Genomic DNA, 24,270 nt, shown 5'->3' with positions numbered 1-24,270 from the left:
ATCAACAAAAATACAGTTAAAGTAGCATTTACGTGTCTGTCTCTTCTATTCCTGAGAATAATGTTTTACCACTTTAATGGATAATAATTATAACAACGATTTTGTGTAGTTTCATAAAAAAGTGAAATGGCGTATGGTAGTAAATAACTCGTTAAACATTTAAGTATCTTTGGGGACCTTGGCAAATTTTTTAAGGCTGGAAATTCTGCTGTCTGTAATTGTTCACAAAGCCGGTATGCTATGCTATCACATCCAGAAGAAGTAGGCGTTCAAGAAACCTGGTGGCATGGATGGAGAATTGCTCAGAGTAAAAGGCACAGGAGTGAGGAATCATGATCATCTGAATTAAGGATATGGGTTTGATCTGAGTGGTAGTTCTAAGAAAGTTACCATTTTCCCAATTTTGTTTTGGGGGTGGAGCAGTGGGCTTAAATTAGTAGCCACACCAGCCCTGCACTGCCTGCCTCTCAACTTTGCAGGAAAAACAAATAAACCCCTTTTTACTTCACTGTTATGTTGGGTTTGGGATATAATTAAAATGAATTTCCTCCCCAGAGGCAAACTTAAATTTCTGACTTTTTTTTATGACAAAACAGGAACTAAAAGAGAGGCATGCATGAATTCACCATTCTTTTAGCTGCTGTGGAGGAATTTTCACATCTCTGGCCTCCACTTAACTTTTGGGATGTGACTGTATTGGTAGGTCTGACTTTGTGAAGAGTGAGAGTCTCCCATCTCAGCCTCCTCTAGAACACAGCAGTGAAAGGATGGTCCAGAAGACAGTCTCCAAAGATGGCCACCATCAGTGTTTTCCGTCCCCAATGCACACGCCACTCCCCCATCGAAGAGGTAGGGTCCATTTCTCCTCCTTTTTACATTAACCTACTTTGACCAATAGAACATGGTAGGAGTGATGTGTTCCATCCTAGGATTTCTAAGCCCAAGACTTAAGAGATTTGGGCACTTCTTTCTTGGAAGCCAGCTTCCACGTGAGAATTCTGACCACCCTCCCACTACCACGCTGGGACAACACCCAAACCAGCCATGGGGTGAGGCCACAGGAGAAACACCAGGTCACCAATAATTAAGGGAAAGCTTCCTGAAGCTTCTAGACCAGCCCAGCCGAATGAGTGATCCCCAACCAACGCCAAACGGAGCAGAAGCACCGCCCGGCCAGCCTGGCTGACCCACGGAACTGGGAAAAACTGCAAATCGTTGTTATCTGACACCACCAAGTTGCAGGCTGGTTTGCTATAAAACAGTAAATAACTGATATAGCTGGAAAGGGGTCATCTGCAGTAGAAGGAGGTCAAGAAAGGGAGGATTGATGAGAAAAACCTACTGCGCTACCTGTTTGCCTGGTTCCCGATGCCCTGGCTTTGTGAGTTTTTAAAAAGGGGAATTAACAACCATTACTTCCATAGACATGTGAAGTCCGTGTTCCCAAGTATTAACCTACGATACGCATCTGGAACACAGCTTATTCAGTGTTTTGAATTCATTCGCTGCACTTCAGCACCCATTCCTGACCTTGAAGTATCACTGTTCATTCACATGTCAGACTATGGCTCTGTATGTAAAGCAGACATGTGATCCCAGGTCAGCCCTAGCCTTTCCAAGGGTAGCGCTGTATAACTTTCTCTCTCTATATATACAACTCTCTGTGCACTATACCCAGTGTCGTGCATCTAGTGTGATGATGGGTAATTGTGTGTTCATCAGTACTTTTTGCGACAATCTGTTTATTGAATCTGATTTCATTCTAAAAGAAAAGAATGAATCCCCAGGTCTATATAGCTTCCCCAATGAAAGCCTTTATTTACTTCAAAACAAATGGTTTTCAGAGGAAAATCCTCTGTTCCGATCCAGCAGAAAACAGTTGTTGGTTAGTTACTGATAAAAGTGCTTTCCAGGGATAGATTAAGCATGCCATTGGAGAATCATTTTACTAAAACTACCTGCTTGGTTACTAAGGATCTTCAAAGTATTTTATAGTGCAGTTAATCAAAGACAGAGGGCTTCAGTTTTGTCATTTCAGAAATTAAGGCAGGATTAAAATGGTGGCTTGAAAGTGTGGTGGTGGCAGCGATTCTCCACCCGGTGGAGGGCTAGAAGTACCTGGAATCGTTCCAGTCCAAGACTCAGAGGTTGGACCTAACTGTTCTGGGGTAGGCACCAGGCAACAGGATTTTTTTATGTTCCCTAAGGGATTCTGACATCCCGTTATGATTGAGTACATGGTTGAAACACTTCAGGCTTTGGGGTACTTCTTAGAAATGAAACTTTTGGGGCTCCATCCACACCTACTAAATCAGAAAGTAAACCTAATGAAAACAGCTGCGCTATGTGATACAAATTCAAAGGGCTAAGGAGAACTGACTCTGTCCCTTCTTTGTTCCTCAATATCTACTTAAACTTCCATAAATATAGAACTTTTCTTACACTCGTTAAAGGAGCTCATTTTTTTAATAGGATTGTAAAAGTCTAGTAGCAACATTTAAAAATAAAATTAAAATGCATTATTTTATGTATGATTCTTTAATTTACTTTTTTTGTTATACCAGAAAGGAAAAGCAAAAAGAATAAAAATGGCTACATGACTGCTTTGAAAAGAACCTTCTTAGCATTCTGATATAAATTTTCTTTTTTTAAAAAAGAGGATCTTATTGTCCATACTGTTTGATAACCTTCTTAACCTGCTTTTTCACTTAACACATCTTTTACATACTACTGTATTACTCAGTGTTTTTAGATGTCACACTTTTATAGTTGCCTATATTCCATCATAGGAATATGCCGAATATATTTTATCAAACTGTTAGCAGTTGTCTCAGATTTTCACTTTCTCTGATTATTAAAAAGAAGTCTTTGTTCACATTCATGATGCCATCCTTAGGATAAGTCCCTAGATGTGGTATCCATAGATCAAAGTGTATACACCCTTTAAGGCTATTGATGCGCATTGACAAATTGTCCTTTTACAAAATGCACCATTAGCAGTGGAAGAAAGCGCCAATTCCCTTGCACCATGAGGTGATGCTATATATGACCACTTTGTCTAATCTGTGACACTTTAGCAGGACGTACTCCTGTTATTCTTTAATGAGGTTAAATCTTTGTGTCACTTAAAAATTTATAGCCCATTTACATTTATTTTTATTCTTTATCCATTCTTTAAAAAATTGCGACTATTCAGTTTTCTTCCTATTGAATTTAAAAAGCTTTTTACATACTAAGGATTCCTTTCATCAACATTTGGAGGCAAAAATAGCAAGCACTCAGTTGAGCAGCATCAGAATGAGTTAATTTCAATTCCACGTTAATCGAAAATAAATTCTAATAGTTTGGTTGGATTACGTTATTGTAAATCTGTATTTTTACATGTAAAGAATCAGTATATCTCCTTTTTTCTAGGACTGCATGACACTGAACAAATATCGTCCTTCTCTGATGATTCAGTATCTTCTGGTGCCTTATGGTGATGGCTCTGAACTTTCCACTGTATAAAGAATGGGATTCAGAAAGTCTGGGTCCTGGTTCCACAGCTACGGTTTGTACATCCTAGACTAAGACAAGCAATTTAACCTCTCAAGGCCTCAGTTTCCTCCTCTTAAAACAGAACTAACAAAATGACCTCTGTCTCTTATGGTGACTGTGAGAGCCAGTAAGCAGGTTAAGCACACGGATTTCAGAGACTGACTATCTGGATTTGAATCCCCATGCTGCCCTTTAAAAGCTATGGAATTTGGGCAAATTCTTAAACCCTTTGGGCTTTAGTTTCCTTATCCATAAAATGAAGATAAGAATAAAATTTATCTATTCAAGTGGATGCAAGGACTAAATGAATGAAAATATACCTAGCACTTTAGAACAGTGCCTGGCAGCTAGTAAGCACTATGTATTTTTTAAATGTTTTTTAAAATTATTTTTTAAATTTTACTTTTGGGGGAGTAATTAAGTTTATTTATTCATTTTTAATGGAGGTACTGGGGATTAGACCCAGGACCTCATGCATGCTCATCAGGCACCCTACCACTGAGCTATACCGGCAAGCGCTGTGTATTAACACAACAATCGTTACAATTAAATAGAAGAACTTCCACGTTACTCTTAACCTGAGCCCCACACAAAGGTCAGTGGTGGGCTTCTCACTGCTGTAAAGGCCACCACAGTCTTGGCAGATGTCAAGAGCTGGCCTGAACCTCCCCAGGATGCACTCTGGAAAGGAGTTTCTGCATAACGCTCTGACATCAAATCATCAACTTGCTTTCGGGTGATTCACCTCTTTCTATTAAATGTGGGGTGCCAGAAAACCAACTTGTTCTGTATTAGCTGGGTTATAACTGTTCAAGCCAACAAACAGCAAAGGAGAGTCGGTCGCCTTGCTTCCATCCAGGAACTCACCTTCGCAAAGAGGCAGCCACGGGAGCGCTGGAGCCAAGGTGCCCTGAGACAGGTCTGCACCATGCTCCCTCTCACAAAACAGAGCAGAGCATTGCATGGAATTTTAGACGTCTGGGCTAGAGTTGGGTTAACTAAATTCCATGTTCTCTGAATTACGCTCTGCACCACCTAACAAGGAAACTTCGGGTCTGAACTCTGAATATGAATCATACTTAACACAGAAGATGATGAAAACCAACTCTCAGCATTTTGGTCATTTTATCAGATAAGAGTCCCACTTTTGTCCCCATGAGTTACACTGCGGAAAGGAAAATATACCCATATGGAATATGCTTGTGAATCAAAAACAAAGCCGACGCCCAAAATACAAATCAAAAACACTGCCTAGAACAACAGGCCCCAACTAATGAATTAAAATGATTGCTGGTTTCTTTAACATATTAAGCCCATCGATGCTTGCCAAAAAGCCCTTGGCTAGCTGAGGGATTCAAGCTGCATTGTTCAGCTCGAGATTGAAATCCTTCCATTCATCACTGACATGTGAGAGACAAGACAAGGCTTTGACAGAAGAGGGGTGAGGCGCCAGATGGTTTCCATCTGTATCTCCATTGATCATACAATGAAAACCCACCTTCCCCGATCAGAGGGCAGCGTCGTACACGGGAAATGAATACCCAGTGTTTTTAAAGGAGCATAATCACCCTTCCCAACCACAGATGCATAAATATTAATGAACGCAATCTGGTTCTAAGCAAATTTAGCATGAACTTTCAGCAACCCTCCCTTGACAACTTCCTCCCTCTTTAACTGAATTAAGCTTCGAAGTTCTGTGATTAAAAATAGCAAACCCTACACTGAAGCTAGATCTGAGACTGAGGAAAAACTCTCTCTTCCAGCTAGTAACCAGTTAATATAGTGCATAGCTTTGTGTACTTTTTTTTTTTACACCAAAAAAGGGTCTCAACTTGAATGAGTGTTTAGCAAGTGTGAATAATGAGATATAGAATCAACACAAATGTGCGGGGAATTGATTAGTAATCTATCGTGGATGCCATGTCTCCTTCCAAAAGGACTTGAGCAAACTTAGAGATTGTTACACCCAGCACCAGGAGCTGTTAAACAAGTCAATTTCTGCAAAGGCCTGGACTACATTGTATATTAAACCATTGAACCTCAGGAGAAGAACAATGATTCTCTCTCTGTCTACGTATTTACACACACACACACACACACACACACACACTTTTCTTCAAACCTAACAGAGAACGTTAACTGAGTATTAACACAGTTTTAATCACTAATATTCAAGATAAAATATTAGAGGCCTTTTGGAAATGTTTTGAACTTGCATCATTAGTATTTGAATATCTCTAACCAAGAAGACTTTGTAAGTCTTCTTCCTTCTTGACTCACTCTGAGGCTTTTATCAAAAATATCAGAAAGAGACTAAGATTTGAAAATTTCCATTAATTCCTTCTGTTGCTTCCTTTCAGTTCAAACAAGGAAAATTTGCATACTTTCTCTAGTTTATGTGTCTTTAATCTGTTGAAGCAAGGCATTTTCCAAGAAGCATATTCCACATTTTCACCACTAATGTTTCCCTGCAGATCAAAGTGGTCAGAATCCTAAAGTGAAAAATGTCAGCTCAGTCCAAAGGTAATAAACAAAATTAAATCCATATTCTCAGCTTTAGTCCCTCATGTGACTTGAAGAGAACGATCTTTTTTCTTCTCTTCTGATATGTACTGTTCTCATTTTGTCAGTAAACAAATTTCTATTGAGTACCTACTGTGTGTCTGGCATTGTGTAGGCACTGAAGATCAACACACTGGATGTTATTTCAGAGACCTCTTTCAGATATTATAAAGAATGTTCCTTGCCACATGGTAGCAGCACCACATACAGAACTGATGGGTGTCTTCAACTCTAGTGATCAAAATCATCTCTTAGCCCCCAGTTTCCTTTTGGGAATAAGCTCTTGGCAGGATCAGTTACCAGTGTCACCAGCAATACCGGTGTTTATTTAAGGTTCAGCTTCACCAAGTCTTGGCAAGCTTTCTTCTACCTCTCCTAGCACAATTTGGTTGTCAGCTGCATGGTCACGTGTCAGAATAACATCAATAAAGCTGGAGTCAAGGATGAGCTGAAGCTTGCGAAGAAAACGCTGAGTATGTCAAATGCATTTTGATTATGTTCAGGACAAGAAGAACAGGAAAGGCTAGACCCATGGCTTGAACCAGATGGTGCAGAGTTAGCATGTGACAAAGAGGAAGGAAAACAGTCCTTCTCCCTGCTGGCTTTTGTCATTTTCATTAGGAAGAATGACTTTCCAACTGTAAAGAAGAAAACTTAAATGGTTCATTTTAGTAGTAAACTGAGACAATGAGAAGATGGAAAGTGAGTACCAAACTGTGTTTAAGTCTCTAGACTCAGATGCATTAGATCTTTAGAGGTAATAGAGTGAAACAAACAAGCAATACACAAACTGTTTTCTTGTTGTTGGATGTAAGAAAAGTAAATTTTGTCTTGATTATCAAAAGAGGGATTTGAGGGCAGTTGGGGGAGAAATGTGAGTATGGGGAACAACATCATACCCATAAAACCTACAATACTAGAAGTTATGTTTAAATACATGGCTTATGAATACTATTGAAAGAAAGTGAAATGAGGTATTCAGTAAAGAGTAGCAATGGGTTGGGAAGGAGACATAAACAAATATATGATATATGATATGTGCTACTGACAATATGCTATAATGTTAAATTATCGTTCACATGCATTTAAATCAAGGTATTTATACCAATGGTATCATGTGCCTATTTCAGCAAGGTGCTTAACAAAGTCTTGCAAGATATCCTGGAGTAAGATGGTAGAATATGACCTGAATGACAAAGCATGAATACATGAGTCGAACAATAGTTAATGAATTAATCAACGTCAATTGAGCTTTTGAGCTCTCATCAAAACTGCATTGATTCGGATGAGGACAGAGAACATAATCGTCACAGTTGAATGGTTGTTGGGTAGTTGAGATAATATAGTCATGCATACTAAATGATCTCATAAAATCAATCAGATGAAGTTTAGAGGGCAAAATATAAAGTATTGCATATAAAAAACATATTGCATATATAAAAACATAACTGGGAAGTACAGGGTGCAGAATTGGAGGAGACTTGGATGACAGAAGTTTAGAAGAAAAAAGTGACTCACCAGAGTGATATGGCAGCAAATATGAATAAGAAATTGTAGTGAGATCTTAAAGAAAGAGTAACAGGACTTATTCTTTATCCCCTTCATCCTGGTTTTCCATGGTCACCCTGATGGGACTTTATAACATTCTCGCATGTGCTCTGGGGAAACCATCATAAACAAGAGATAGCCCTGTTTGTTTTGTTATTGATCCACTATGGAATCTACAGAATGCTCCTGAGAAACTGGCTGACCTTGGACATAAGTGAATTCTGGAGTGAAAGATGCAAGATCCTTAGGGGAAGGTAGAAGAATGGAAAGTGAAAGAAAGAAAGGAAAGCAAACATAAGGTGTTGACACAAACTGTCCAATAAAATAGAATAGAAAGACCAAAAGCAGTCTCACACAACTGAAAATTTAACTTACAAAAGCCTTGGCACTGAAGACCAAGGGGGAGAAATCTTTACTACTCAACAATTTATGCTAGTGTAATTATTTTTCAGATGAGAAAAATAAAATTGGATCCCTGTCTCCTACCATAGAATACAAAAATATATTCCAGATGAACTGAACACTTAAAAATAAAGATAAAATGTTAAAACATTTAGAACAAAATACAGAAGAGGGAGGAAAGGATTGATTTCTTACGCAAAATTCAAAACTTACTAGCCATAAAAGATGAGATTGATACATCTGACCACATTAAAAGTGATCATCATGTGACCATATGATCTGGCAATTCCACACCTGGCATATATCCGGAGGAAAATATGACTTGAAAAGACACATGTACCTCAATGTTCACAGCAGTACTATTTACAATAGTCAAGATATGGAAACAACCCAAAAGTCCATCAACAGATGACTTGATAAAGAAGATGTGGTATATATATCTACAGTGGAATACTACTCACCCATATAAAAGAATAAAATAATGCCATTTGCAGCAACATGGGTGGATCTGGAGAGTGTCATTCTAAGTGAAGTAAGTCAGAAAGAAAAAAAACTACCATATGATATCACTTATATGTGGAATCTAAAAAGAAAAGGACACAAATGAACTTATCTACAAAACAGAAACAGACTCACAGACATAGAGAACAAACTTATGGTTACTAGAGGGTAAAAGAGGTGGGAAGGGACACATGGAGAATTTGAAATTTTGCACCTCTTGGGGAGTGATGGAAATGTCAGCTATCTTGATTGTGGTGGTGGGTCATGGGTGTATATATCTATTAAAATTAATCAAATTGTTCATCTGAAATATGTGTAGCTTACTGTACAGGAATCATACCATAATAAAGATGTTTTAAAAAGTACAAACTTTCAGTTATAAAATAAGTAAGTATCAAGGATTTAATTTACAACATGATTTTTTTGTACATATTTTTTATTGAAGTATAGTTAGTTTACAGTGTTGTCAATTTTTGGTGTACAGCATAATGCTTCAGTCATACATGAACATACATATATTCATTTTCATATTCTTTTTCATCATATGTTACAAGATATTGAATATAGTTTTCTGTGCTATAGAGTATAAACTTGTTTATCTATTTTATATATATTAGTATCTGCAAATCTCAAACTCCCAATTTATCTCTTCCCACCTCTATCCCTCCCCACTTCCAGTAACTGTAAGTTTGTTTTCTATGTCTGTGAGTCTGTTTCTATTTTACAAATAAGTTCGTTTGTCTTTTTTTACATGATTAATACAGATAATGATACTGTATGTTATATATGAAAGCTGTTAAGAGTGTAAATCTTGAGTTCTCATCACAAGCAAAAAAATTTTTTTCTATTTCTTTCATTTTGGATCCATATGAGATGATGGATGTTTTTAAACTTACTGTGGTAACGAGTTTATGACATACGTAAGTCAAGTCACTGTGCTCTACATATTAAGCTTATACATTGCTGCATATGAATTATGCCCCAATAAAATGAAAGAAAAAAAGTTACCATCATGTGAAATGCAAGCTATAAATTGGAAGAACTTTGCAACACCTAAAACTGATAAAAGATTAGTATTCTTTTCCTTCTCTCCCTCTCTCTCTCTTTCCCCTCGTGCCTCCCCCACCCACACACACATCTGTAAACTAAGACAGAAGAAACAGAGGGAAAATATGAACAGCATTTCACAAAAAAGGAGGAGCCAATGGTAAATAAGTATGAAAAGACATTCAACCTCATGAGAAATCGAGGCAATACTTTTTCAGACCATGATAAGAGAAGTTTGAGACAGGTGAAATTTAAGAGCCTGACATTAGCAAATGTTGTCCAGGACATGGAGCAACAGGAACTCTATCGCAACACTGAAGGGTGTGTCAACAGGTTCAATTTCTTTGAAAACTAATTTTGATTTAGCTCGTAAAGAATGCATCTACCCTCTGACCCAGCAATTCTACTCCTAGAGAAACTCTTACCCACAGTCACCAAGAGAGCTGTGCAAGAAAATTCATAGCAGTATTGCTTGTAATAGCAAATCACTGGAAATAAACTCCTTAACAGGAAATAACCCAAACTTCTATCCATAGAAGAACATGTAAATAATGTTCACACAACAGAATATTCCACAGCAGAAGTAAATGAGCAAATTCTAGCCTCACACAGTAAATAGATACAGCCTATAAATACAATTGTGAATGCAAAAAGAAAAGCAAATTATAGGAAATTATACATGGCATGCTACTATTTTTACAAGGCCCACAGACAAGCTAAATTTTAAAATATTTTTATTTAGGGAGATATATATATACACAATAAATCAAAAAAATTCCTAATGATGAATGTAAAATTTACGAGAAAACTCAGTGGAGGGAAACATGAAGTAGGACAAACAAGGAACAATATAAACATAGTCAGTATCAACCCTATTGCAACGTCCTCCTTCCTAAAGTGGGCATTGATTTCATGGGAGATTTATTTCATTATGAAGTTTCATAGCCTGTATGTATGTTATAACATGTGAATATTTATAAATAAAATAAATTAAGGAGAATAGAGAGAGACATACACACACTCACCAAGGAAAGCAGGCCTTCTTAACCCCAGTAAGGCTGACCATGCAGCATTTACAGGTGATCAAGGTGTTAAGGAATATTTTGCTTCTTTCTCTGGACTTCAAGTGGGTTATTGGTCAAGCTACAGCTTAAAATGTGTTTCTTTCTGTCTTTCTGGAAATGGGCTGGTCTGTCCAACTTGCCATTAATAATATGCCAATAGAGCAATATTACAGAGGCATACTTCCCCATAAAGGGAAGGGAACATCTTAACCGTATTCAAGACTATTAAATTCTAACTGCAATACCATGTTCAATCCTTGGAACCATATTTTGTGAGAAGTATCTGACAAACTAGAGAGTTTCTAGGGGAGGTTAATGTAGACATTGGGATGTCGAAAATCCATTTCACATGAATGCCTGACTAAATTTGAACTGAGAATGAGGAATGATTAGAAATGAGATAGCGGACTTCAAAAATGAAGATGAAATGCTGTCAAGTTTAAAAAACTTTAGCTTTGTTCTGCATATAGAGTGGCCACCCACTACCAATGGATAGAAATGTATTGAAGCTGATTTAAGCTTTGAAAATTAAAATATCAGCTCACAGCAGTCAGCAGGATGACTAACTTTGGATCATGGCCTATTATAGTCCCAAGAATTACCTAGAGCTGTTAAAGAATGTTATCCTTTAAAAGAAAAACAAAGCTTAGAATCTTCTTCCTTCTAACAGATTATGTCTTATAATTCAGACCATAGGCTTAGTATATTTTTGGTCTAAAAATCTACTCATACTATATCATATTTATTCCTTGTTACTCCGTTCCAGAGACGTTGGTAAAGAATGAATGACTCTGGTCCTATGGAACTGACTCTATGGAAGTTGGGCCTATGCTTCTTCAGCTGTAGAATAGCACCTCTCTGAATAACAGCCCCCAAATACATCCATGTTCTAGTCCCTGGAATCTGTGAATGTGTTACCACATACAACAAAAGGGATCTTGCAAATGTGATTAAATTAAGGATTTCATGATAAGCAAGTTGTCCTGGATTATTTGGCTGGCCCAGGATAATCACAAAAGTCCTTGTAAGAGGGGTGCAGGAGGCATCAGAGGCAGAGGAAGGACTAGGTGATGCTGGAAGCAGAGATTCGAATGCCGTGCTTTGAAGACAGTGGAAGCAGCCGTAAGTCAAAGAAATAGGCGGCCACTAGACGCTCTAAAAGTCCAGGAAATGGATTCTCCCTTTAGAGCCTCCAGAAAGAGCCAGGTGTGCAGACCCCTTGACTGTAGTCCTATGGAACTCATTCCAGAATTCTGACCTCCAGATTGTAAGATCAGGCATCTCTCTTGTTTAAAGTCACTAACTTGTGGTAATTTGTTACTGCAGTGTTACTGCAGAAATGAACACATCATCTCATAGAGTTTTGGTGAGGACCAGATGAGATACATCGATCAAAAGTTCTTGGCTTCTATGACTGTTACCATGCACCTAATTTACCCAAAATAAAGGTTCAATCTCACGATCAGCTGTATTAGTGAGCCCACAGTTATCTTCCCTCACAAGCCATTTTTGTATCTTTGTGTAAATTAACGAGGATGGAGAAGGATTCTGGGCAGGAGTCAGGAGTTCACAGCCACTGATGGTGAGGGTCCTGACTGATGCTCAACTTCTCCAGGCCTCAGTCCTCAGCTATGATTAGATGCTAGATCCTTAAGAGCACTAAGATTCGATGAATACTTAGGCAGTCCCGTAAATGCTTTCTGAGTCCTCCCTCTCTCACCCTCTCTTCTAGTTTAACCTGTAGCTAATGTCTGAATTCTCGAGTCCCGAGGGTATCTTTGCTCTGGGCACTGATTAACCAGGCAGGCCTAATTCCATGACTAAAACAAAAAAAGAAGACGAAAAGAGGTCAAGCAGTTCCTAGCTAAAATTCATGCTTATTAAAGGTATTCAATGTTGTACAAAGACTGTTCTTAGCAAAACATCCTGGCTTTAGGAGTCCATATAGATTTCCCCTGGGGCCTTCTGTCTTTAATTCAAGGCTATTACTTTCAAGAACAGAGGTTGCTGGCCATTCCCACCAAGTGTTTTGCCCAGGCTCTTAGCCTCCAAGTGGCAGGACGTTTGACACACTTTCCTTGTTGCTAAAGGTGTAGATAACAGTACTTGGGAATCAAAAATGACCAAAATAGAACAGACACCAAAGTGCTGTTGAACATAACCTTCCTTTCATATCTCTGCTTTTTTCCAACTTGTCATGGAGAGAAGGTCCGTGAAAAAGCTTTGCCATCTATAAATTATTCTGCAAATGCAAAGCATTCCTTTTCTAAAAAAAACTCAGTGTGGGGTTAGATGTCATGATAGACATGGACAAACATTCTGTTACTCCAATGTGAGAAAATCCAGGAAACTTTCTAAAACAGCCACGGAAGAAGAACAGATCTTAGCTAGAGAAGATGAGAAGGACATTTTGCAGGAGGGAAAAATGATATGTGCAAAGGCAGAAAAGCCTCCTCTACAAATAGAAAGAAATTAGTGTCTCTGGCACGTCGTGGGGATGGACAGACAGTAGCAGGAAAGGAGGCTACGGTCGGCCTCTGCCCAGCTGTGGATGCCATGCTGGGCATCTGAATTTTACTGTGAAGAGTTCAGCAGTCAAAAAGACACCTATCATCAGGTTTGTGGCATGTTCAGATTTGTTTTTTAGAAAAAAAAAACAAAACCGGTAGAGGTATCTGAGATGCTAGAGGAGAGGGATGCCTGGAATGAGGGCTCTGGGATGGGGATGGAGGTAAGGTGTGGACAGAGCAACCTTTCATGGAAAACATCTGGATGTTGGGGGGAAGAGGTCAGGAGAGGCCGGGAGATTTCCCGCGTGGCTCAGTAGGTGCATGCCAGCATCGTTGGCCAAGTCATCAGCAACGGGGTGGGGAGCACAAGAGAGCAGAGTTTGGAACCACAGACACTAAACTTAGGACACTGGGTGGATGGAAGGTGAAGAAAAACTCAGAACACAAGGGAATAGAGCCACTTAGGTCAAGTGAGGCAAAGGATAAAGGAGGTGTGTGGGCAGAGGGACATGGGAGATAAACAAGGAAGGTCAAAAAAGCAAATGTAGAGAAATGAGCGGGGAGGGGCACCCGTCAGCTGCACAGAGTGAGTGAAGAGTCCAGAAGATTAGGGACCGAAGAGGCAGCGCAGAGCCAACACCACCAGCTTCACACACCCCTCGATACCGAAAGGCAGAGGAACACCTCCAGGGTCAGGTTTCTTAACAACATATATCCTCATTTCAGTCTTTTTGAGTTTTAAAAAATATATCCGCTTGAATAAGTTAGAAAATTAATGAGAGCAATTAGTATTTTTTAGCTTCACCCTGAGCCTGGCTGTCAAAAGTAATAAGAATAATTTTCAAGTGATCAGGAAAGCAACCTGCATCTCAGACATGGTGGCACCGCCCTTGAGCACTGATTCTCTGAGGGTGCCATCCTTGGTTTGGAGCATCCGTTATTTGCGGGATGGGTGGCCCTGGAAGATCACATCTATCCATCTCTGTTCAGCTTCTTTGAGCAGCTCTGTGCACTTTAAGTATAATTACAATAATGTAGACCTGCTCACATGATGATCAGAGAATCAGCTAATCAACACTAAAAATAGATCCATCTAGAAACCTCTGCAGTTCCCACATCTGGCCGGTGCAGTAAAATCCACTGGAAAATGGACACCCTTCAGTCTCATCGCACAGGGTTCATTCTTGAGAGATGATTCAGTCGCTGCGTCAGTTGCACCAGGCCCTTTTTCTCCACTAAGCATAAAAGGCGGTAAAAGATCTTCGTTATTTCTCTGGATTTACGCAAAGCCCTGCTGTCTACATGTCCCAAGTCAGAAAGCAAATACAGAGAAGGAGAGGAACAAACTTTTGGGCCCAAAGAACAATGTTCAGCAGGAAATGGGTTCCCCCTCCTCTGAACTCCTACAGAACTCTGTCCCTCCCTGATGGTACAGACCATCTCCACCTTAAATAGCTTTTATTTACATTCAAATCTCAGTCCCCCCACGAGCACAACTGCACCTTAATACAGTATCTGAATAATACCTCATGTTGGTCCAGGGCTTTACATTTTCCTAAGATGCCCTCATAATGCACCACCTCCCTTGGCCTTCATGAGCCTGCCCGGGAGGTGGGCGGACACACTCTCCTCACTTTCTACACCAGGACATTCATACTCAGAAAGGTTAACTGTCACGAGGCTGTCAGCTTAAGTCCAGAGCTAGGAATTATGCACATTAGTCTATAGTCCCAAACCAGTCCTTCTTCCCCACCAAGCTCTTCTGCCTCCTCTCCCACATGCCACATCAGACGCTGTGATCAGCCAGGTGCCCGTTGTGAGAAGGATGTCCAGAGAAAAGAACCAAGGAGCAGAAACATACGGCAGCTAAAAAGAGAAAAGGGGATGGAAACCAGCGGACCCGCATGTTTTTCAAGCCTGATAACCCCTGGAACGCTGTTGCTGGATACACGAAGCCTCTGACCTCTTCACCTCCATTAGAGTCAGAGAGCATCGCCATTCAGAGAGAGAACAAAAGTAGTTGTGTGTGTGTGTGTGTGCGCGCGCACACACGGGTGTTCGCTCACACACATTGTGCACTTTCAGGGACAAAGTGATATTATGCGATACTGGAGTGTGGGGGCCCTCGGAGGCCATCTCTTCCAGTGTTGCCAGAAAGCCAGAGCCTGCGGGGGGAGCTTCTGGCAAAATGACCTTCTCTTCACTCACACTCAGTCCCAGTGTGTGAACCTGGAGAAGTGATATCTCGGCCCAGTTACTAGCACCGGGTAAGAGAGCAGATGAAAAGGCAGATGCTCCTGTGTGCAGAGGGGCAGGAGGTTAGAAATCATCCAAAGAAAGGCAAAGGCGGCGTCCTGGATAAGGATCCTCAGACATAAAACCTCAGGTGACAATTCCCGTGTAAGGCAGGGCTCTTACGAGAGCAAGTGAGGGAGTGAGGGAGGTGTGATGGGGCAGAGAAAGGCAAGGAAGATGTAGGTCAGAAGAAGTCAGCCCCAGGAGACCTGCAGCCTGCATTCCTCCTCAGAGGCTGTCTTGTGCACAGACAAGGGGACTGAGAAGGCACAGCTCTGCGTCAGCCTGTCATCGGCCAAGGGCTGACCCTGGGAGGGGGCCATCACCTCCCAGGCATCCTTGGATGCGGCAGATGTCATCAGTTGTCGGCAATTCTATGGGGGAGGATGCAGATGTGAGAAGCTGGCAGGCACTGGGGGTCTGGGTGGTGTGCTAACAGCACCCGCTACAGACAGCGTCTCACACCTGAAGAATCTGCATTCCTAACTCATTAATTAGAGAACTAATTAAGAGGTGGATGCCTTCTTCTGGAGAATTTTGGCAACCCGGGGGAGCCAATCCTCTACCTAGAAACATACCGTGTTACTTCCTTCTTTATAAAACCATATACATGACTTCCTGTATTCTACTTTTAATGAAACTTTCCAGGCTTTTAGCTATGCGTATTGGTGTCTTCTGGTCCATCACTGACACACTGTGACAATGCACACAAAAGACTCCATGAATCTGCCTTCCTCTACCCAAACCTCTATTTGTACATCTCAGGGATCATGGGCTCAATAACTCCAAAGGCAGCCCAGTCTATGTTGCTATTAAGTACATACTTTTACATTTCCTTAATGTACAGGGAAATAGAATTTTGCTTTTCATATAAGATTAAATTATATAATGCACATATATATTTATATATATAAAGCAAAAATCTACTTCCCTGTAACTTTCACTCACCAAAGTCTTGGAAAGGAAGTCTCATCCCCAGATAACTTCTCTTCCACAGGGAAAATAGCCCTGCCCAGTTATTCCACAGTATTGTACGTGAAGGCAGGTCTGCTCACCCATCTGATTCTTGCCCAGTGGAGAAATTCCAGTTTGTCTTTGACCCCATTGAAGAGGTGCCCAGAACTCCCCAACCCTCTAGGAGTGGCGTGACCCACATAAACAAAGGAGGACTATTCTTGCTCTGTACATAGCAGTTCAATGAATAGAGTTTAAAATTAACTTCATGATTCAAAGAAGCTCACACGCCCCAATATACCACTGACTTATACCAACTTGCTAGCAACGAATGTACATATTTTTGCATATGCTGTCTGTCTCACCCCATCCCTAGTTTTTAGATTGATTTATTTTTCTCTTTTCTTACTTAATGATAGGCTTGTATACCTATTCAACTAAAGTTCATCTTGTTAGAGTTGGCTTATCATCATTTCAACCTGAAATGATCCCTTTGGAGCCTAGTTCTGTTACTCAAAGTACATGCTGTGCTTCCAGGCTTCATGTCCATCACAACTTTGATAAATACACAATCTGTAGCCTCACTAAGATTATTGCTATAAAACAATACCTTGATAGGGTCAAGGGAGGACTCTTATAGTCTACAGTTAGTGACTACCCTCCCAGGAGCCACTGTAGCTTTCCCATAGCCTAATTCATGCTGTTCCAAGACCCAGTCTAGCAGGGAGGCTATAGCTCAAGTGGTAGAGTGCATGCTTAGCATGCATGAGATCCTGGGTTCAATCCCCAGTACCTCCCTTAAAAAAAAAAGACCCAGTCTAAATTCGACAATGAATTTACTTTGTCAGATATGTATTCTGATATGTCGAGTTTTGAAGAAAGCAAAATAATTAATTTTTAATAAAATATAGGCACTTACATTAATTTAGTAGAATATAAAAACAGACTATGAAGCTGATAATAGTTTTAGGAATAAACATACTCCAAGGAGACAGAAAATTGTTTCCTTCCATTTAAAAGAGGATGACAAGGGGGGAGGGTATAGTCCAGTGGTAGAGTGCTTGCTTAGCATGCACGAGGTCCTGGGTTCAGTCCCCAGCATCTCCATTTAAAAATAAATAAATAAACCTAATTACCTCTCCACTAAAAATTTTAAAAAAATTAAAAATAAAGGAGGACAACAAATCTGGGGAGGCCAAAGGTGGGTCCTGGGTGGGGACACATGGACTGCATTCGTACTAAGGAAAATAGGTGGTAGGTGATAAGAGAAGACAAGACTAACAGACTGCATTATTTCTCTACTGCTGCGTAACAAATGACCATAAACTTAGTAGCTAAAACAACAAAATTTTTCACCCAGTTGTTTCCATGGGTCAGACCATGGGTCAGGTAAGCTCAGCCCCTGCTCAGGATCTCATCAGGCTGAAATCAAGGTGTTGGCTGGGGCTGCAAATTCATCTGAGGTATGGGGTCCCCTTCAAGGCTCACTGGTGATTGATGGAATTTAGTTCCTTGCATCCTCGCAAGATTGAGATTTGCATTTTCCTGCTGGCTGCCAACTGGGGGCACGTGCTCTGAGCTGCTAAAGGCCCCCTGCCATCCCTGGAAGCAGTTTGCTTCCTGAAAGCCAGCAGCAGAATCTCTCTCCTCCTTCTGCTGAGATGGGATCTTATGTAAAGTGGTCAAGAGAGTGACCACCCCATCGTCTTCACAGGTCCCATCCAGAGCAAAGAAAGGGGATTAGGGAGGCATGCACATGAGGGCATGGGAATCTCAGGGCCGTCTCAGATCCCCACCTCTCACAGTGATGAACAGGGCCAGGCACAGTGAAGGGCGGTGGCAGGAGAGGGGCCGGAGAGGCCCTCTGTGCCCTGCTGTGGAGACTGAACTTTCTCCTGGAAGCAGTGGAGGCATATGGACCGATGCCTCTCCCTCAGGGGAGGTACAGGAAAATGTTGCAAGTGGCAGAGGTTAAGAAAGTGTTCTAGGATTTACAGAAGTCTAAGAGAATAGCATCGAACGAACCGAGGCAAGAAACATAAAGCACAGCGTGGGCACCTGAATCACCCGTTCACAGTTTATCACCTCACTTGGGACAGGACGACGTGAGAAAGCAAACCTTCAGCTTGCTCTGTGGCTGCTATGACGAGGTGTGCCCGTCCCACACCAGACAGAAAAAAACAAAAATATTTCGCATCATTCTAGAACCTTCTCCAAACAGAAGGATCCTATTTAAATCCTAAAATTAAAAAAAAAAATTTGTTAAAGACTTGCTCCTGTTCTTGTACGTTTCTGGCTCCCTCGAGAAAACATGTTTCTCTCTGATTTTGGAATACAGCTGTCCGTGGATGTGAGGACCAAACAGATAGGATGAGCATGTATGTAAGGAACTGTATTTTTTCCAATATGGATTTTGAACAGGTTCACTGTAATGTCATGGTCTGTTTTTTTTTTCTTTAAATACCTGCTGAATCCTTTATTCAGAGTGTCTAGTTCTCCTAAAGGCTTGACCCCACTCCAAACATTACAAATAAAAACACTTTATGTTCAGTTTTCCTTTGAGTTTTCCATTCACAACTTTGTCCACTGTAACCTTGAGGACAACCACAGTATTTATTATTAAATATAATGGTGACAATAGCTAACTAAGACCTACTTTACTGCCTGGCAGGTGCTGTTCTCAGAGTTTCACATTCTCACACTCAGATGAGGAAACTGTGGCGCAGAAAGTCAAAGTGACTTGTTGGGGATTACATAAAATGTTAATGGTGGAGCTCGGCTGTGAACACAGGCAGAATGGTCTGCAATAGTTCCCAGCCTTGGACTGAAAACAGACAGCAGCTACTCTCTGAAAGGGGCCGTTTGAGGCACTCGAGAAATGATCGCTGACAACCAATGACTCCCTGTGAGGTGGCAAAGTCAAAAGTATATAAAAATTAAAGTCTGATCACTGTGAGGTTATGTTGCAGGTATGAAGGGCACAGAAACAGTAGGATAAATAAATCCAAACGGTAGTTCTTTAACATAAATCAAATAAATATCAGAATTCTACAATCAACCAAGAAAAAAAAGAGAAGCACAGATGTTAAGATTTTATAAATCATGAATGAATACTGTGCTCAACTCTACACTTATTATTTTAAAAATACTAACAAAAGGATGATTTTTAGCTATAATTTGAATTACTAAAATGGACACAAGCATAAGTAGACACACCCGAAGAAACCAACTGATTAGAGAAAACAAACAACAAACATAAAAAAAGAAATCTAAAAAGCTGTAAAAGGAGTATCTGTTTCAAAAAATAATCAAGGCATAGAAAATTCCACAAGAAACTTCTTTCAAATTCTCAAGGAAAATATAATTCTCATAGGTCCAAACCACAAAAAAAGGTAAAAAAAATCCCCAACTATTACATGAAAGTGTCATTTTGATGTCAAAACTAACAAGACAGCATACAAATTCAACTAAAGACCAAATTATTATAAAAATTGATGCAATAATCTGAAACAGACACTGAATACAGCAGTGAGTTAAGAAAACACTTCCTCATAACCTAGTGGGCTTTACTCCAAGAACCAGAAGATGATTAAATACTAGGAAATTTTGTATTACAGTACATCATTTTAATAGATCAAAGGCAAAAATTACACAATAATTTTTAAAAATACGATAGTCTGTATCAAGTCTGGTGAATTGTAAACAATTCTCATTAGGTATTCACAATATCCTCACAAGAGATTTATATTAGTATCCTCAGGTTACAGTGTAAAGAACTGAAATTGGAAGACGGAAAATACCTCACTCAGTGATACACAATTTCAGAAGAGGAGGTGTAATTCGAGCCCAGGTCTGTCTGGCCATAAGTTCTATGATCTGACTTTCACATTACGTTCTCCTCACAGAGGATAACTTACCAAAATAATCAAAAGGCATTTTGTAACATTTCAAAACCCCTTTTTGATTAAAAAAATACTCTCAGCATATTAGGAATGTAATAAAATTTCTTTAACATGGATGGAAAAACCTACCCTAGCTGTTAAAATCAGAAACAAGGTAAGAATGGAATATCATTAAGTATATTTAACACTGCTGAGGAAATTTGGACTAATGCTATAAAACATAATTCTGGAATAAGAGGTATGCTCTTTGGAAAGGTAAAAGAATCATTATTTGGAATAATAAGGCTGTTTACCAAGAAAACTCAGGGGAACTAGGTGAAAAATGATTATCCCTAATAAACAGAATCAAACCCAAAATACAAAAATCAATAGCTTTTATATAACCACCAATTAGAAAGCAATAGGAAAAAAAATCTCAAATATAATTAAACAAAAAGTACATAATATCGAGGAATAACTTTAAAAATATGCAGAGCTTGTGTGAGAAAACATTTTTTTCTGTCATATCAAATGACTGGAAAAAACAGGCAGATTATGAAATGATTAAAATTGTAAAGATACAAACTCTTCCAAAATAATTCAGTTTGTACATAATTGCATGTAGATATATTAGATATTTTTATTTGAAATTTAATTGAACATTCACCTTGAAGAATGCTCAGATGATAATTGCTAAGGTACATTTAAAATACAGAATAGTGAAGGAGTTAGGGCTTACCATATCAGAAACAGAAATGTGCTACACAAACAGGGAACTACATTCAATATCTTATAATAACCTCTACTGAAAAAAATATGAAAACAAATATATGTATGTATCTGCATGACTGGGACATTGTGCGGTACACCAGAAATTGATAACTGTACTGACAATTGTAACTGACTGTACTTTAATGAAAAAAAAGAAAGGTGATATACAAAATATAATATGGTTCTGCTATAATAACCAACAGATGGTTAAATAAATAGAATAAAGAGCCCAGATACAAAAATGTATATACCAATGTAATTAAAGATAGACTTAATCACAACTCAATAAAGAGAAAAGGGATTATTTAATAATAAGTGCTGTTGGACTATTTGAATAGTTAAAATTATATCTCTACTTCATCCAATATGTCAAACTCAATTACAGATGGATTACATACGAAATTAAAAATAAAATTATAAAAGATTATGAAAAATACAGGCTGTTATTTATTAGATATTGGGCCAAACAAAGAATTTCCAAATAGAAGTAGTGGAACACATCAGAAAGTATAATAGATCTGACTGCAGGAATAACCATGAAAAAATTCATGTATCAGATAGCACAATACTCTAAATTCCAAGGCAAACACCAACCTAGAAAAATAATTGTCAGAGATGTGACATAAAAAGAATCATTAATAGAAACTTCATGAGCAAAAATGAAGGTCTCAGTGGATAAATGGGCAAAGAACAGGGATCCACAAGTTACATAAGAATTGCCATAAATGTCCGATAAGCACTCAAAACTTTCTCAAGTGATTAATGCTTATTGCTGCTGAGTGTGAGGAGAGGAAGATACTCTCACACATTGCCAGCTGGAGTGTAAATTAATACCTTTGACCGTGTCTAAGACGAAGTATAAAAATATTCATGCCCTTTGATTGCATCTACTATCATGTAGAAGCAATTAAGAGGATGGCAAAAGATGAATGCAAAGCATGAACACTCAGCTAGAGTTATACGTCCCAAAGTGCAATATTATACAGTCATTAATTAATCATGTTTTGAAGACTGTTTCATGCCATGAGAAAATGAAAATGATGTCAGTCAAGTGAACATAAGTAAGATATAAAACTACATCTAGACGATGGTCCTGATTCTGTAATGCAAAAATATATACAGAAAAAAAATTGGAAGAAAGTGTACTAAAATATTACAGCGGTTATCTCTAAGTATGAGACTAGGTCATTTTTATTTTCTACAATAAACATCACAATACAATTTATTTCTGAAAGAATATAAAACGCACATCAACAATTGACAAGAGAAACAAGAAGCTGGACACATGAGATACAACCTTCTATGGAAATGAGAAGTCTTCCTTTTGTGTCCCTCTAATTTTACTGCACTATCTTAGGGAACCAGTGGAGTGAGCGTCTCCGAAGCCACCTCCACTTCTACAAGGCATCCCGGAAGCCATCTCTCCATCAGATCTGCTGATTTCTTTTCTGCGTCTTCCACTCCCGCCTCCTCCCACTCGACTCTGCCAACCTCCATCTTCCTCCCACTCAAAGTCTGGCCACAGCACAACAACCCAAACCCAGGAGGCAGGTCTGGAGGGAGGTCAGCCGGCTGAGTGATTATTGAAGGAATGATGTGTGTTTCTGCGGAAATGCGTGCTGCCTCTGCTAAATTATCATTTCATAACACTGCCCACATTGGAAAGACTTTTCTCAAAAAAACCTATACTCTTAAGAATGCTTGCAAAACCTACTTGCAGTGACGAAGCCAGACATTCATTTCTCCTTCACCAGCGTAATTCAGGGGGCTTTACTAAAACCATTTAATTCTGTCTCTTAATGATACGCAGGAAATATTTATTGGGTGCCATCTAGGGTTCTGGGGAATATAATGTGGGTGTGGGAGGCTGAATAATGGTACCCAGAGATGTCCACATCCTGACTCTGGAAACTGAATATGTTATATTACATGGCAAAAGGCACTTTAAAGATGTGATTAAGGTAAGGATCTCAAGATGGACAGTTTGTTCTGTACTATCCGAGTGGGTCCAGTATAATCACAAGGGTCCTAGAAGGGAAAGAGGCAGGAGAATCAAGAGGAGGAGGTGTGATGACAGATGCCCAGGTCAGGGTGATGCAGGGCCACCGGTCAAAGAATTTGGGCGGCTTCTAAGAGTTGGAAAAAGCAAGGAATCAGATTCTCCCCTACCGTCTCCAGAAGGAGCAAACCCTGGCTGACCTATTTTGACTTCTACTTCCAGAATTATAAGATAATAAATTTGTGTTGTTTTACACTACTAAATTGGTGGTAATTTATTACCACAGCAGCAGCAAATGAATACAGCGGGATTCAATGAATTCTAGAGCCTTCCTCTGCCGCCTTACTGGACACATCATCATTAAAGCATTTCTTGTTTTTTGCCCAAATTTTCCAAAGTGTGTGACGGTGAATGCAAGTCCTGCAAGCTCTTCCACAATTTCAAAGATTTCTCTAATCAGACAAATACCCGTATCACCCTTTTGGGAGTTCATAAGGTACTTAGCTTTTAAAGACCGAGTCTTCATTTTCACTTTGATTAATCCAGAATTTCCCCAATTTACCTGACCATCAGAAGCTTTTCAACATCTATTTTTATCAACAATGTTAACAACCACAGATTGCTTTGCTTACCTGCTGTGTGCCAGGCTCTAGGCTGGGCTTTAGGTTCCAGGGATGAACCCAACTGTTTAAACTACTTCTGGTAATTTAAACAAGTTTAACAAACCGGTAAACTCTATCCATCCCTATGACACTTGAAACATCCTGTATTTTTAGCTCTCCTCGTAGGCGGTATTTTTATCTTACCCAACAAGAAGTTAAGTTCCCAAAGGGCACGTATATGTCTTTACAGACCGATTTTCTGTAGCACTTCCCCCCCAGGGAGCTCATATTCCAGCTGATGAGACATGCACACATTCATATGAAAAAAGACCCTCTGGGAAGGCAGGTAGGGGATTTCTGTTATGTAGCTCAACTTAACCCAGAGTATATCACTCAAGTTTCCTCCTCCCTCAGTGCCATGGCCACTTCCTCCCCGCCACCGTTTCCCTCTCCTTCTGACCTTAAAGTCTGAGGTCTTGATGGTGATATTTCTTTGATGTATAAAATATCGTAGTGGTACCGTTGGAGCTTTGGGGTCATCACGGTATCAAGTAGTAATACTGTTAGGGTATTAATTACACCCCTATTTTCCAAAAG

The 24,270-nt window shown here is 39.6% G+C and overlaps 1 protein-coding gene and 1 long non-coding RNA gene across 2 annotated transcripts in view; one reads left to right on the top strand and one right to left on the bottom strand.

Moving 5' to 3' along the window:
• THRB (thyroid hormone receptor beta) overlaps positions 1-24,270 on the bottom strand; it is a 381,609-nt gene that overhangs the window by 315,772 nt on the left and 41,567 nt on the right.
• Positions 3,329-22,399, top strand: LOC116666364. The gene is made up of 3 exons (XR_004323176.1): positions 3,329-3,524; positions 13,279-13,282; positions 22,389-22,399. It is a non-coding gene; the product is annotated as an uncharacterized LOC116666364 (long non-coding RNA).

This window comes from Camelus ferus, chromosome 1 (genome assembly GCF_009834535.1).
Source record: "Camelus ferus isolate YT-003-E chromosome 1, BCGSAC_Cfer_1.0, whole genome shotgun sequence".
NCBI lineage: Eukaryota > Metazoa > Chordata > Mammalia > Artiodactyla > Camelidae > Camelus > Camelus ferus.
Note: the sequence above shows the minus strand (reverse complement) of the source record. Positions and strands in the feature narration are given on the sequence as shown.